Source organism: Tamandua tetradactyla, chromosome 10 (genome assembly GCF_023851605.1).
Source record: "Tamandua tetradactyla isolate mTamTet1 chromosome 10, mTamTet1.pri, whole genome shotgun sequence".
Taxonomy (NCBI): domain Eukaryota; kingdom Metazoa; phylum Chordata; class Mammalia; order Pilosa; family Myrmecophagidae; genus Tamandua; species Tamandua tetradactyla.
Window position 1 is genome coordinate 75,570,957 of NC_135336.1, and position 16,500 is coordinate 75,587,456.

The 16,500-nt window shown below is 39.4% G+C and overlaps 1 pseudogene; it reads right to left on the reverse strand.

The window, feature by feature from the left end:
• Positions 1-14,396: 14,396 nt before the first annotated feature.
• LOC143647991 (eukaryotic peptide chain release factor subunit 1-like) lies at positions 14,397-15,812 on the reverse strand (annotated as a pseudogene).
• Positions 15,813-16,500: the final 688 nt, after the last annotated feature.

Genomic DNA, 16,500 nt, shown 5'->3' on the forward strand with positions numbered 1-16,500 from the left:
TTACCACTCTGGGGGTAACCGCCATTGCCGGTATAGGCACAGGGACTGCTGCCATTATACATAGCAATCAACAAACCAGTCAATTACAGGCCGCGATAGATCAAGACTTAAATGAAATAAAAAGATCTGTCTCAGCCCTTCAAAACTCTCTAACCTCCCTTTCAGAAATAGTTCTGCAAAATAGGCGAGGACTTGGCTTACTTTTCCTTAAAGAGGGGGAACTATGTGCAGCTTTAAAAGAACAGTGCTGTTTATGCGGATCACTCTGGTGTTGTTAAAAATCCATGATAAGACTCAGAGAGCGCCTTCGTGAAAGACAAAAAAAAAAAAAAAAAAAAATGAGAGGCGCAACAGGGATAGTTTGAATCTTGATTTACTAAGTCCCCCTGGTTAATGACGCTATTATCTGCTCTCGTTGAGCCTTTAATTGTGTTACTTTTAATAATAACTATAGGACCATGTATTCTAAATAAAATTATACAGTTTTTTACAAGGGCAGATTGGAAATGTCAAATTAATGCTCATCAGACAACAGTACTCAGTGTTAAATAATCCAGAAAATCTCTAAGATTAGAGATATATACGAAAAGGAGTGGGGAATGTAAAAGGGAATTTTATAAAGCTTAACAGTAGCTAACTTTTCTTATGTAAAGAAGGATTTTATAAAACTTAACAGTAGCTAACTTTTCTTATGTAAACAAGGATTTTGTAAAACTCAGCAGTAGCTAACTTTTCTTGCCTAATTTAGCTATTTACATATATTTTAGCTTCTAAATAACAGAAATATCCAGCAAAAACATTTGTGTCATCTTATATGCACTGCTATACATTTGGTGTGAGTTGAAAAGAAAAAAGTTATGGGCCCCATCAGGCTGAAGATAAACAATCCTGGCACCAAGGTTACTTGTTGTAAAACTGTTAAGAAATGCTTATTGTAAAACTGTTCTTATCTGCTTTTTTGCAAAACAGCACCTGTGACCCATGCTCAACCCCCACCCCCCTCATCTTACCCCTTAAAAGGCTTTTGCAAACTCAGACTGGGGCCTCTCTGTTCCTGCGTGCTCAGTGAGCCCCATACATGTGTGGAAAATAACCCCCTTGCATGTTGCATGAGAGAACGTCTCTTGGAGTCCTCCTTTGCGTGGCAAAACTCTTGAATTCTCGAATTCTTACACCAGAATGCTACCCACCTGTGAGAAAGGCATGGCTTCCTGACTCCTTGATTTTGGACTGCTAGCCTCTCAAACAGTGAGACAATAAATTCTTGTTGTGTAAGCTAACCCATTGTGCAGTATTTGTCATAGAAGCCAGGCAAACTAAGACATAGCTCAAAAAAGTTTATTGTTCAACTAATGTCAGGTACTCTTGGAAACTATAGGAACCCTCTGGTAGTTAGAGGGTGTGGGGGTGGAAGCTTAGTGCTTTCAACACCACCTTGCTACCAGCAAAAGCACATCACAGACTATATCACTTTATGTGTACAAATATTTGCTAACAAGCAGGCACAAAATCATTGTACAACCTGAGTATGCTGGGAATATTTTCACTCTCAACTTTTGACACAATTACAAACACCTTCACGAAAGGTTCTCTCCAACATGGAGGCAGGCGTGTTTCAGTGGCAGGTGAATCAGGCCTTTCATTCTGGTCGGATGACAGGATTGTCTACAAAGGGTAGGGATATGGGCAATGGGGTCTTGATCTGAAAACTTTCCCTTTGGCATGTACTACTGGCCCAGAGAGTATTTCCACCTTGTACCTGCAAAAGCAGGGGCACTTAATTTCTAACAATCATTTGATTTGAGTCACTAATTTCTCCAAGCAGACATTCTTTCTAATATGCCAAATAATAAACCTTCTGGTGCTGACTTTGCTAAAACTTATTTTTGAATCCCACCTGGCCAATTCTCAGGGTGTTAATTCTGTTAGGCCACTTCATATGCTAATTGATCCCTAAGGGGTAGATTAGAGTTAATTTGCACTCAGGGAGATCTCAATGTGTACATGCCACTGGTATTGTAAAGCAGATTACAGCTGACAATAAAACTGAAAGAAAATGTTCTTAAGAAAGTTCCAACCTCAAAATGAAAGGGTACCTCTGCCTCATGTTGTACTAGTGCTTATGGCCACCTAATAACTACAAACTCTAATTGTACATGTTACCAGTTATTGTGCTGGAGGGATGGAGTGCATATAGAACTTTATAACATTTAAACAAATCAATTTAAATAAAAGCAGTGTCTTCATTGGATGTTGAGCAATCATTCCTACCTCTGAGATTCCCCATTAACAACAGGCAGGCTTTACTTATGGTTTTATTTGATGGGACTTTTTTTTTAAATAATAAGAACAACCATGTGCACTATGGGGAGAGAGAGCAAAAAAATATTCCTGAGAGAGTTTGTCACAGGCACTGTGGCAGGAAGACAGAATGTGCTACCCAGAGAAGAGAGGAAGGATATTTTGAAGCTGCTCTTTCTATCAGGGTTGGGGTCTAACGCTTGTTAGGTCGGGGGAACAGGAAGGGCACTGCAACTGGAGCTGCGGAGGCTGTGTCGCCCCTCCCAACCTGACTTCAGGAACTAATGAACAGCCCTTTCCGGACGTCACCTGACCTCCATCCTTAAAAGTTGCCTGTGCCAAAGCCCACGTGCCTGCACTTACCTCCCTCCATCTTGGGTTTGGTGAGTTCTGCCTGGGAGCGCAGAAATCACACCCCCCCTCCACTTTAAATTTCCTGGTCTACCTTTCTTCTTTCTCACCCTTTCGCCTCCTAAACCTTTCAATGCTCTCAGGAATCTCCCTATCAAAATTATTCTTAGTGATAGGAAGGGTAGGTGGGATACTAAGAGGCTGTGGGGTTAATAATATATATCTTCTAGGATTTTTTGTGGGGATTAAAATAGTAAAAATATATAAACAACACCTACTATACATGGTCCCTGAAAATATTAGTAACAACAATAATCTTTACATTTATTTTCTCCTATTAATCCTCATAGGCTGCTCTGAGGAAGGTACACTACTTAATCCCTTTTCACAGATGGGAAAGTGAGGCACAGAGAAGTAGACTTGTTCAAGGTTGCAAAGTAAGTGGTAGAGCTGGGACTCAAACACAAAGTTTTCTGACTCTAGGTCCGATGGTCTTAACTTCTCTGCTGGACTGCACTAGTAGGTGATAAGTAACTGGTAATAATTAGAAATGCAACTCTTTGAAGGTTGAAAGAGTAGTGGGAGTTTCAATTGCCATGAATGTCATGGCTTTTGTGTTTTTTTGCTTAAATTTATTTTTCCTAAAGCACACAAAGGAAAATGTCATCCATCAGATGGCAAACACTTCGTCCATTCTTCCCTCCAGGATTTACCCCAATACAGAGCTCCAGTCCATCTCAACCAATCAATTGCAGATATCAAACAAATTGAAACCTACTGGTTACCTACTATCTGGTGTTCGTCTTCCTACAGAGCTCTAAGAAAACCAAGAATTTTCCTTTTCTTTCTTCCTTCTTTTCCTTCTTTTATTTCCATCCTTCTTTCCTTTCTCTATCTCTTCCTCTCCTTCTCTCTCTCCTGAAAGTGAAACTCCTCTGGAGCTTCCTTACCTGACTGTTTAGTTTTCTCATTGTTAAAGCAAATGCCATGCAATGGGTTGGCTTAAACAATGAAATTTATTGGCTTATAGTTTTGAGGCTAGGAGAAATTCAAATCCAGGCATCATCAAATTAGTGCTTTCTTCCTGAAGACTGTGGTTCCGGGGGTTGGTTGCTTGTGAGCCTTGGTCCTGGGCTCCTCTGTCACACAGCAATGTACATGGCAGCCTCTCTTGGCTTCTCACTTCTCATCTGGGATCTTTTGACTTTCATCTTCTGGCTGCCTCTTCTTTGACTTTTTTCTTTCTCTGTGACCTTCCCTGTAAGGCCTTCAGTGATAGGATTAAGACTCATCCTGGGCCACGCCTTTACTGAAGTACTCTCATCGAAGGGTCCTATTTACAAGGGTTCTGACCCACGGGAATAGATTAAGCTTCAAGCCATGTTTTATTGGTTGGGGGTGGGGGGTGGTACATAGCTCCAAACCAGTACATATACCTTCCCAAATGCTTTAAGACCCTACAGTGGCCCAAATACCACTGCTTTATTCAAACCCATGTCACCTTTTCTTTCCAGTATCTCTGCCTTTGGCATTCTGTGTCTGTATCTGTTTCACTTTAGTTAAGCACCAGGTATGGACTGAAAACCTATGGTCTATAATGGCACAGATCCACTTTGGAATTGGCTCTGGGGAGGTTATGTCCCAGGAAATTTAATCACGGTCCTTGCTTTTCTTTGCATCCTGTGCTTGCTACCACTACCCCATGTTCTCTCTTCCTCAGAGCTAACACAACGCTTTGTTCATATCTAGATGCAAGTTCTTACAAGACTACATCACTATTAATTTTTTATATGTCTATTTACCACCCCCACCCCCAATTAAATTCTGAATTCATAGGCACTGAGATAATGCCATGAATTATTCTTTTATGTATTCTCAGAACCTACCACAAATTTAATTCAAGGAAGGTACTGATTCATGTTTGGACTTCTTGATGGGCTTTTTTTTTTTTGGGGGGGGTGCATGGTTTGGGAATCAAACCTGGGTCTCCTGCATGGCAGGTGAGCATCCTACCACTGAACCACCCATGCACCCTTGATGGGCATATTTTTAATCCTTTTTTCCCCTTCTTTACTTCTGGAGAAGGAAGTTTTGTAATATAGACTCAAGTGAAAAAATTTAAAGCATAATTATGATATGTGTGACAGTTTGAAACTGTGTGTGTCCCCCAGAAAAAAACATGTTTTTTTAATCCATTCCTATTCACCTCACTCAAGGTAGGTCTTAAGCCTCTTACTAAAGTCCTTTATAACAGGATAAAAGACAGAAAAATGCTCCAGAGAAGTTTAAAGAGAGGGACACACAGAGGTTAAGAATGACAAAAGCTAAAAGACAGAAATGCACAGAGGCTCAGAGAGGAAGCCAGTGAAGTCTGGAGCTGGAAGCAACAAAACATAGAGTAAAGGGAGAGACCAGCAGACTTTGCCATGTGCTTTCCCATGTGACACATGTATCCTGGATCGCCAGCAGCCTTTCTTCAGGAGGAAGATATTGTCCTGATGAGCTTTGATTTGGACATTTTTCACGGCCTGAGAATTGTAAACTTGTAAGTTAATAAATCCTCATTGTAAAAGCCAACCCATTTCTGGTACATTGTACTTCGTCAGCTTTAGCAAACTAAAACAGAAGGCTTTGAGCAGTGGTCAATATTATTTAAAAGTGGGAGGTGTCCATTCTTATTTTAAATACTCCAATCAGAAGAATTTGAAATGCCCGATCCTCTTCCTATGAGGGAAACTCCAAGCATAGCAGAGGTGGAGTTGTTCAGATAAAATGGTCATCACAACCTCAGGAATCTTTTTGTTCACTTCACACCCAAGATGGAGCCAGCACCCTGGGGTGGGGAGAGGGCATCCTTGGGGAGGTGGGGAGAGAAAGCAGACTGAGAAGAAAAGGGACTCCCAGGTGCCTACACAAAGCGAATTCTATAAGGACTGCTAGGGAATTCATTGGAAAATAAATGTTTCACCTCATCCTCTGGACTGCCCGTGTGCCTGGCCTAGTTAATAGCAGGATCACTTCTATTCAAAAAGAGCTGTACCTGATTGGCCTCGGGCTTGGGGGGCAAAACGGAGGGGATTATATTTCAATTACTATGTGTGCCGGTCTGAATCTGTGGTGGACCCCAGAAAAGCCATGCCCTTTAATGCTCATTCAATATTGTTGGGTGGGAGCATTTTGATTGTTTCCATGATGATATGACCCACCCAATTGTGGGTGGTAACTTCTGATTAGATGATTTCCATGGTGGTGTGTCTCCACCCACTGAAGGTGGAGTTGCTTGCTGGAATCCTTTAAAAGAGGAAACATTCTGGAGAGAGTCCCCTTTTGGTAGATCCACGAGAAAGCCAGCAGATGCCGCCATGTTCCCCATGTGCCCTTCCAGCTGAGAGAGAACCATTGAACATCGTAGACCTTCTTGAACCAAGGTATCTTTCTCCAGGCACCTTTGATTGGACATTTCTATAGACTTGTTATACTTGGGACATTTTCTTGGCCTTGGAACCATAAATAAGCAACTTATTAAATTCCCCTTTTTAAAAGCCATTCTGTTTCTGGTATATTGCATTCTGGCAGCTAGCAAACTAGAACACTATGAAATGTTTCCAGCTCATCATGTTGAGCTATAGAAAGGCTGCACCTCTCATCCATTCCTCACTCCAGACCAATGAAAGGTCTATTAGAGAATCTGGTTTGGAACAAAGTAATCACTTTGTTTTTCACCCTGCTTTTCACCCAGCTCTCCCTGAGACACAGTCCAAGGAAGGTCAATTTCTCCCAAAAGGTTCAGTCAAAAAAAAAACCTTGATCATGAGCACTTGTTATTTTTAGACAACAATAGGTGATGGATAAAGCATACCTATCAACACATACTTTTGCACTCCTCTGGAATGCAGTCCTCCTTCCGGAGTTTACTGTTTATAAAACAATGACCAATACACCATAGATCGCTGTCAGGAACACCAAAGAAGCAGAATCAATTATTTATGAAGAAGCAGAACAATTCTTGAAAATGAGCAGAAATGAAGGCTGAATCTACCCTGTAGGTCCTGAATTGTAATGCAGAGAGCAAAGGGGAAATGGAGTAGAGGGAAAGTAAGAAAAGAAAAATAAGAAAAGACCATCTGGAGTTTGGGAACATTAAACAGAGACAGAAGATATTTCTGTCTTTGATGTCAAACATCCACATGGTCACTTTTTTTCCACCAAAGGCATTTGACTTAGTGGGGTTGAATTGTTTCTGATGCCTAGAATAATATAAATGCTATCAACTGCTTGATGGCATCTGGTTAGTCTGAAGGCTGTTTGTTTGTGGGTAGGGAAGCTAATGCCATAAAAAGCACTAATATCCTGCATTATGCCAGCTTATAATGATTCACAGCAAACAGTCACAATGCAGGTCAGATGGCGCCTTTCTGTTCTCATAAAAGGACTCCTTAAACGTGTGCATCCAGAAAATATAAGGCATTTGTAAACTCTTTACCAGCTGGAGGAAGCTCAGTAACATTGAGGCATGCTTATTTTAGGACACACTTTGAAAAAAATGAAACACATTATTTCTGAACTGCCCCCCCAAAGAAAAATTATTTTGCTCATTTGAATGGTCTTGAAAATTGCACAAAGGAGAGAAAAGGGCCTTTCATGTGATATATAATAAAGGACTATTGAAGAAAATGAGCTCCTACAGGAGTAGGATTTATAATGTGATGTATACTCGTTTTGGTCTGAATTTAACATCTTCCTACATTTTCAACGTTCCAGCGTCTTTTAGTTGCTATAGTGATCATATCTTGCAGCTCTAGGTAACAGAGAACAGTCGTGCATACCATGGTGTACACAGATAAAACATCTACTTTATCTCTAACTGTATTAAATATTATCTAGATTAACCTGCTTGAAAAGCCTCTCTTGGGCTGCACTGAATAACGAAATTGAACCCACCTCCAAATATGGTCTGCAGAACAAGAATCAAGAAGCATGTATAGACTCTAATTTTGAATTTAAGAACCTTGATATGATGTCACAGCATTGTTAGGGAACTGAAAGTTAAGGGTTCTAAAAATAAGTACTTTTCAGCTGAAGCTGACCCAGAAGTTGCCTTTTCTTTGTCTTTTCTTAAAACAGCTTTATTGAGATATAATATACTTTCCATCCAATTCACCCATTGAAAATATACGATTCAATGGTTTCGGTATATTCATAGATATGTGTAACCATTAGCACAGTCAACTTTAGAACATTTTCATCACTTCAAAATGAAATCCTATACACTTTAGTTCACTTCCCATACTCCTGTTTCCCATCTTCTTCTCAGCCTTTAAGCAACTACTAGGCTATTTTTTGTCTCTCTGGGAATCATGTAGAACGTGGCCTTTTGAGACTGGCTTCTTTAACTTCACATAATGTTTCCAAAGTCCATTTTGTAGTGTACATCTATGTCATTTCCCTTTATGGCTGAGTAATATCCCATTGTATGGAGGTACCATATTTTGTTTATCCATTCATCCACTGATGAACATTTTGGTTATTTCTACCGTTTGATTACTATGAAATACTGGTGATATAAGCACGTATAAATTTCTGTGTTTTCATTTCTCTTGGGTACACATTTTGATGTGGAATTGCAGGGTCATATAATAACTCTGTGTTTAATTGATGAATGGCCAGATTGTGTTTCAAAATGGCTGCACCATTGTACACTGCCACCAACAGTGAATGAGGGTTGTGATTTCTCCACAACATTGTTAACTCTTGTTATTATCTGACTTTTTGATTCTAGCTAAACTAGTGGACATGAAGTGGTATATCATTGTGGTTTGATTTGCATTTCTTTGATGACCAATGATGTCAAGCATCTCTTCATATGTATATCTTCTTTGTAGAAATATCTATTCAGATCCTTTGCTCATCTTTAAATTGGGTTTGGAAAGTCATTCTTGATGTTTGATGAAGCTGTGGACAAAGAAATACCCTCAATATTTGGAGCATCTATTCAATCAGTGTTGTCCCACCATATTCTATGTTTATTCTTCATTGAAAATGGACAAATACAAGATGTGGGAGTTTCTCCTCACAAAAATAATTTGCACTGAAAGTGCATTTAGAATCTTCTAGATAAATGCCAAAGAATATCTTGATCATTAAAAGAGAAAGAGCAAGTACATAGTTATATTATTGCTCTTCATAATTTTAAAACACCTTATCAAGAGAGCTCTGTTTCACCTGCAGTAAAAAGGATGACCAAAGATGCATATTTCAGAAGCACGAAAATATTCCATCATTTACATTTCTAGGTATCGACCCCATAATTCAGTCTTCCTGTGTTAGAAGTAGCAATAATTCAATTCAGAAGCAGAGTTCTGAAATAAGAACCCACACTTTTAAATCTAGCTTTGTCATTGCCACATAGTAAGCAAAAAAAAAAAAAAAAAAAAAAAATTCAATGTAGTAGACCAAAAATATACTAGAAAAGTAAGGGCTGGGGGAATGAAAGGAAGGGAGGAATATTAAGAAACCACATTAAAAGGGAAGATTGTTCGCAAATGTTCAGAAACTTAAAAGTAATGCTGCTCCTAACATTTATTAAATTATTTTTGTGTGCTGGCCAGTGCTAGAAACCTTATCTGCATTATTGTAGTTAGTCTTCACGTCAGCAGTACAAGGTTGCCATTTTTAATATCTCCATCTTACAGACAAGGAATTGAGGCTGAGAGTATGAAAGTCACTTGCCCAGGGAATCACTGTTACACTAATAAGTGGTGGAACCTGCTTTTTAAAAAACAAAACAAAAAAACCTTTTTTATTGTATATTGATATGTAGATCAATATGTATTCAATATATATATCAATGTATATGATATGTATATATAACATATATACAAAGCAAAGAAAGAAAAAAGCAATAGTTTTCAAAGCACTCTTCAAGAACTAGTTACAGAGTTTGTCATGGGCTACCGTATGATCCTCTCAGATTTTTCCTTCTCGCTGCCCCAGAACATAGGAGGCTGGAAGGGATAAATATTTTTTTATCATCACAGTCAACTTTTTTTTCTTTTTTGTTAAAAATAACATACATACAAAAAAGCAACAAATTTCAAAGCACAGTACAACAATTAGTTGTAGACAGAGTTCAGAGTTTGGTATGGGTTAGAATGCCACAATTTTAGGAATTTACTATTAGTTGCTCTAAGATACTGGAGACTAAAAAAAATATCAATTTAATGATTCAGCCATCACATTCATTTGTTAAACTCTACCTTCTCTGTATAACTCCATCATCACCTTTGATCTTTCTATCCCACTCTTTAGGGGTATTTGGGTTATGGACATTCTAAATTTTTCATGTTGGAAGGGGCTGTCAATAATATGGGGTAGGGAGATGGATCTAGCTGATGTTCTGGAGAGGCTGAGCCCTCTAGGTTTCAGGACTTAGCTGGCCCAGGGACCCATCTGGAGGTTTTAGGTTTCTGAAAAGTTACCCTGGTGCATGGACACTTAGTTAAATTTTAAATATTGCCCAGGTGTTCTTTAGGATTGGCTGGAATGGTTTTGGTTGGGGTTTGGCAAGTTATGAAAGGTTGCAATGTCTAACTGAAACTCATATAAGAGCTTCGAAAGACTCTTTCGAAGCCTTTCGACTCTATATGAGCTGTCTCAGCCACTGATACTTTATCAGTTACACTTCTTTTCCCCCTTTTGGTCAGGATGGAATTGTTGCTGTCTTGGTGCCAGGGCAGGACTTGTCCCTAGGAGTCATTTCTCACGCCGCCAGAGAGACCTTCACCCCGGATGTCATGTCCCACGTAGGGAGGGGGGCAATGTTTTCAGTTGCAGAATTGGGCTTAGAGAGGATGAGGCCACATCTGAGGAACAAAAGAGGTCCTCCAGAAGCAACTCTTAGGCATAGCTACATACATACCTATAGCTAGGTAGGCTAAGCTTCTTTGCTACCTACATAAGCTTCACAAGTATAAGCCTCAAGATCAAGGGCTTGGCCTATTGATTTGGGTTCCCTAATGCTTGACACAGCTATCAGGGAATTCCCTGATGGTAAAGTTCAATAGTTCCATATTTTTTTTCTCCCATCCCTCCAGGGACTTTGCCAATACTTTTTGCTTATCTACTTAATATATTCTAGGATGTATCCAGGCATTAAATTAAGCTATACAGGACTAAAGGCCTTCATTCTTATTCTGGGCTGCCTGTGTTTCAATTGCTCAGATGAGCTATCCAGACAAGTTGAGTTAATTATGTGCTACAGAAAATTTAGGTTCCAGACAGAATAAACCTCTGTTCCTTTGGTCTCAAAGAATAGGTGTGGGAACCTGCTTTTTTTTTTTTTTTTAAAGCCCAAGCAGTCTGGACGCCAAAATCTGAACTCTCAGTGAATATTCTGGAGAAAGGAAAGAATTTAAACATAAGAAAGAAAAAGCATGTTGCAAAAGAGAAATTGAGGCATGCTGTGTCCAGAGGAGATGACATAGTTAGTTGATGTCAAAATACCAAAATACAAGTTAGGGGATCTTTGGGGATTGCGCTATAGTCTAAACCAAAGAATTCACAAAGTTAAGTGGCCTGAACAGGTACTTAAAGCTCCCCTTACAAGAAAGAAACCCCAAAATGAGGTATTGATTTGACTTGCAGGAGGCCTTTTCATTTTTTAATCTAGAGGATTTTTCATGCACCCTTTGATAAAAATATTTACAGAGTAGGTAGAAGGTCTTTTATAAGATCTATTATGCAAGAAGATAATAATTTTAGACTTTAGGTTTTTTCTCCTACAAAAAAGTCCTGTGGACCACAAAATGGGTACCTGGTTTATTACAGGTTTTTGGGAAATCAGGGTGTGTGCCAAACGTGACAATCTTATTTCATTACAGCCCAGGGTAATTTTAGCGCTTCATTTTGCAAGTTCCAGTATGTACTGTGGATCGTTGTTCCATATGAATCAATCACAGATGAATTATAAGATAGAGTAGTCTCTTGTAAAGTGAACTACATAAAATTTAATGGTCTATACCAAACTTCTAAATTAGTAGCAAAGTATGCTACTGCAGTAAAATAACCACAACACACCACAAGAGGGCATGCTGGTACTTTTAAATATCAATATCTTGGCAGGCAAAGTGAGCACAATTAATGACAAGGTACAGCTTTCAGGTAGATGGTTATTTTTCTGTAGGCACTGAATATCAAATTTGAAAGATTTTCTTTGGTAGTTTTTGTGGGATTTTAGAAAAGCAAAAGTCTTTTAAAGAACGCTGCCTCCTAGTTTAATAGAAAGAATGAAGTTATTTTCTAAAGCTATTTTCCTGGATTAATATTTATTAGATAAATACTGTGTACCATCACCAATTATCAAGATGGTTTGGGGAAAACTAAAAGAAAAAAATGTTCATCTTTGACATCAGATATAAGTTATAATTTGGTGAAACTGTGGTTCATTTTAGCAGGTGGGAGAGAGACAGTTTAAGAGAATTATGTTGAGATTCAAATAATCTTTACCATGCCTTCCCCAATCACACATGTAAATAGGTGACACATGGTATATTAAAGAATGGCTTTTATTGGCATAAATGCCTATCATTTTTAGATTCTAATAGTGCTTCTTTTTAATAAACACTGAAATCTGAATATTAAGTTAAAAAAGAATTTGTAACCTAAAGCTAAGGTAAAACTATAGAAAACCAGGTAGACAGAAAAGTCATCATAAATAATGCAGTTTGGGGTGATCTGGAAGTATACGTGGTGTTTCTCTGTCAGAGGAAAAATTATAAATATTTTCACTGGAAGTGTTCTTTTAGTCTAGGTATTGGGAAGCTTTTTTCTGTAAAGGGCCAAACAGCAAATACTTCCTGCTTCGCAGCCCTTACAGATTGTCTACTTCTGGCCACTAAACTTTTCTATTGTAGTGTGAAAGCAGCCATAGACACGTAAACGAATGGGCATGGTCGTGTTCCAATAAAACTTTATTTACAAGGACAGGTGCCAGGCTGGATTTGGCCCATAGGTCACAGTTTGCTGAACTCTGCTTTAGTCCAGGTGTGGCTCCCTTCACAGGGAAGGGGTGAGTGAGGAGGGGATATACAAATTTGAGATGTGGACCCAGTGACACACAGTGACAAGAACCTCTAAATGGAGAGGTTATAAAAAGATATAAAACGTTCCACCTCAGGTCCCAAGAGATGCTCAAGTGAGTCCTAGGCAAGAAGTAAAAATAAAAACTGTCTAAGGAAAAAGTGTATTTCAGAAAATTGGTTGAAACATATGCATAGCCTAATGCCTAAAATATTTAAAGCCCTGAAGGGATGATAAAATCTAAAAATGTCTATGCGGTGGTGAGTTTGTTCTGAGCATAGTAGCCCTGGGCTTCTGAGCTACCAAAAAGTGTGGAAAATCTTGGAACACTGCAGTATTTTACAGAGTTTTGTAGCAAGACAATTGTGGTTGATAAATTAGTTCCACGTTTGTTTTATGGATATAATAAAGTATCCCCTAAATCCCAACTCAAGGACATTTTCTAAAGGAACACTGGAACTTTATACGTACATATATGGTATGGCATTATTGTTTTTTAATAGCCGTTTTAGGTTTACAGAAAAATTGTGCAGAAAGTACAGAGTTCCCATATGCCCTTTCTTCATATACATCCCCTCTTCCTACCCATACACAGTTCCACTATTACTAATATCTTCTATCAATGCATTATATTTGTTACAAGTGATGGGCCAATATTGATCCATTATTAACTAAAGCCCCTAGTTTATATTAGGATTTATGCTTTGATTACAGTTCTATGGTTTTTGACATATGTATAATGTCATGTGTCCACCATTATGGTATCATACACAATAGTTTCACTACCCTAAAATTGCCCTGTATTCCACCAACTTTAAATACTTTGAAAATATATTTCCTGGTTCATAGAAAGATCAAATACATTTCTTGAGAGCAGCAGATACGTTATACTTTGATTTGGGAGGTGAGCAAAGATCTTGACAAAATCAAGCCATCGATTGTTGAAAAAAACTCTTGGAAAGAGTATATATTCCAATAGTTTGCAAATGTGGCTGCAGAAAAATCTTAAGGAGATTTTTTAAAAATCATACTTTCCTAGATCTCTCATTCCAGACCCATTAGTTTAGATTTTCTGGAGCTTATGGCTTGGGTATTTTCTTAATGACTTAAAAAATGTTTATAGTGGTAACATATATGCAAAATAATGTTTCCTAACTTTTTTCCCCAGTATTTCACCACATATATTTCTTTTTATGCAGTCTAAACTGAGAATGCCATGTAAATGGGTCACAATTTAATTTTTCTTCAATCAAAATAAGAAACAAACCAGTATGATCTCACTTCTATTAATGTTTGAAGGTTTACAGGAGTTAAAGTATTTTTGCTTATATGTATGAAGGTTGAAAAAATCATTTTTTCCACCATAAAATACAAAAGCAACCAATTTCACCATCAAGTAAAAGTAAAAACTGGGATTCTTTTTCAAATTAGTCCCAAGTGGCATTTAGGAATTTATTGTAGGCTGCTGCGCTGACATCATGACAAACCAAAGCGTAGGGTTGGGTCTAGTTTTGTTTCGGTTTTCTTTTCACTATCCGATGCTCATGGATTAAGTCTGGAAACGTTTCAATTGTAAGGCAGGGATCTTTTTGGATTCCACCACGGGTCTGCTCCTTGGGTTGGATGCTGGAGGGTGAGGCACAGTTTGCCGGACCCAGGTCGACTACCTAGTAGTCATCAAGGTACAAAAATTCATCGTCTCCTCCTTGGTTTTCCATTCCCTGGAAATCTACTCCGTACCGCAAGATACCTCCTATTCCACCAAATCCTTTCACAAACTGGGATCCTTCTTGTGACTTATCTGTGACAATTTCCAATGTAGCTCCGAATTTTTTAATAGTTGTTAGCAAACCATTCCAGGAGGGGCAGGCTCTCAGTCAGATCATGTTCCTGTCCCGTCTCTTTGTGAAATGAGATTTATCCTTCTCTTGTTTTGGAGTTAGATAATTTTCTCCTCTTCTGTGCTTTGGCAATGAAGAATACATCTCATTATATCCGGATTTTCATAGACTATTAGGATCTCTACAGGTCCCATTTCCAGAGCCTTTAGTGTATCTTCAACTCCAAAACAGTACTTGTCCGTGTCCTGGCTGATTTCATCAAAATATCGTCCTATTAACGTCTTGTCTTCAATAAATGTCACATTGGAGAGAACTTGAGTAGATAACTCAATAGCTTGGTTGAATCCATTTTCACCACCATAGGAGATATCAACTAATTTTAAAACTTTTGATTGCAACCTCTGATCAAACATATCAGATTGACTTAGTTCAGTTTTAAAGTCAGCTGATCCAACTGAAACAAGACCAGCCACACTCACTTTGTCCCTAGAAATAAACAGCTGCACAGCAGTCTCAGCTACTTTCCAAACGTGGTTGTGTCGTTTTTCCATCCTTAAACCGGCAAAACGCAAGGCAGACTGACTTTCTCTACAGTGTTTCTATAGGAGATCCAGTGAATTTGTGCTTTCCTTGGAATGTGCCAAAAAGGGCACCACTTCCGTCTATTACAGTGAAGCCAGACTTGCTATCATCTGAAAGTGATGCTGTGAGAGCCTCTGTATGGAATTTGGTGTCACACAAATACAATGATGTATTAATTGGTCTGAAAGGCTCAAAGTCAAGGCTGACTTTCCTTTCCTTTCCTTCTTCTGTTACAGTTGTTCCACAGTAAACAGCCAGACCATTTGGAGGTACTTTGTGAAAAAGTTTAAGTCTTTGTTGTCCGGATATAATGGCTCCCAGGACTGAAAGGCGGTTTACTCGTGACTTAATGTTAAATGCAGTTCCAAACTCATCTGCTAACATTTTTGCCACTCGTGAGATCTGGTCTTCGGAGGAATGATCACCAAAATCATGCTTGTGCCGTTGCCAGAGGTCCGGAAAGCGGGAGTTGGCTACTGCCTGGTTCTCCTCATCCGGCCATGAGGCACGGGGGCGGCCATCCCGAGGGGTCCGGGAACCAGGAGGACACGGGGGAGTCCGGACGCGGCGCTCACCCTCGGCCGCCTCCATGCTCTTGATGAGCTTCTTGATATTCCAGATCTCCACATTCCTGTCGGCAGCACTGGGGTCGTCTGCCATCTTCTCGCCTCCTGCTCCCTCTGGGCACAGTCCTGGGCTGAAGCGGTTGCTCTGCGGCGGCGGCGGCGGCTCTGACGTAGGACACCGGCTCCCTCTCTCCAGGCAGCTGCATGTCAATATTTCCTATTTTAACCACTTTCAAGTATGCTATCTGGTGTAATTACGTACAATGTTGTGCCGCTATAACTACCATCCATTATCAAAACTTTTCCATCACTCAAAACAGGAACTCTACCCACTGAGCATTCCCTGCCCATTCCCCAAGGCCCAGGCAGTTTTTTTTGCAAAGTGGCCCTGGTGGATCTTAGCAGCAACCAGCCTAACACCAGCCCACAAATATGGGTACCATTTGGGCAAGAGACAAACCCTGGGCTTGAAGTTTGGCCATGCAGAGTTCAAAGCCCAGGGACTGACACCAGATAAAGTAATTCTGTCACGGTTTGGAGGGTAGTTGCTTTTAGCTTGTTTGCCTCCCCTCTCCTTATTCTCCCTGGGGATATTATCAGCAGATTTACTCCACTCCTCAGTACAGGGAATTTTATAAAAAATGAAAGCATTTTTAAAGAAGGTAATTTTAATTTTGCTCCCTAGAGCAATTTTTTCTTGAATTTCCCAAGGACTCCGGGCTCAGGTCACTTTAGAGGGTCTGGAATAATGCGAGCCGTGGAGCTAACGTGGCCTGCCACCT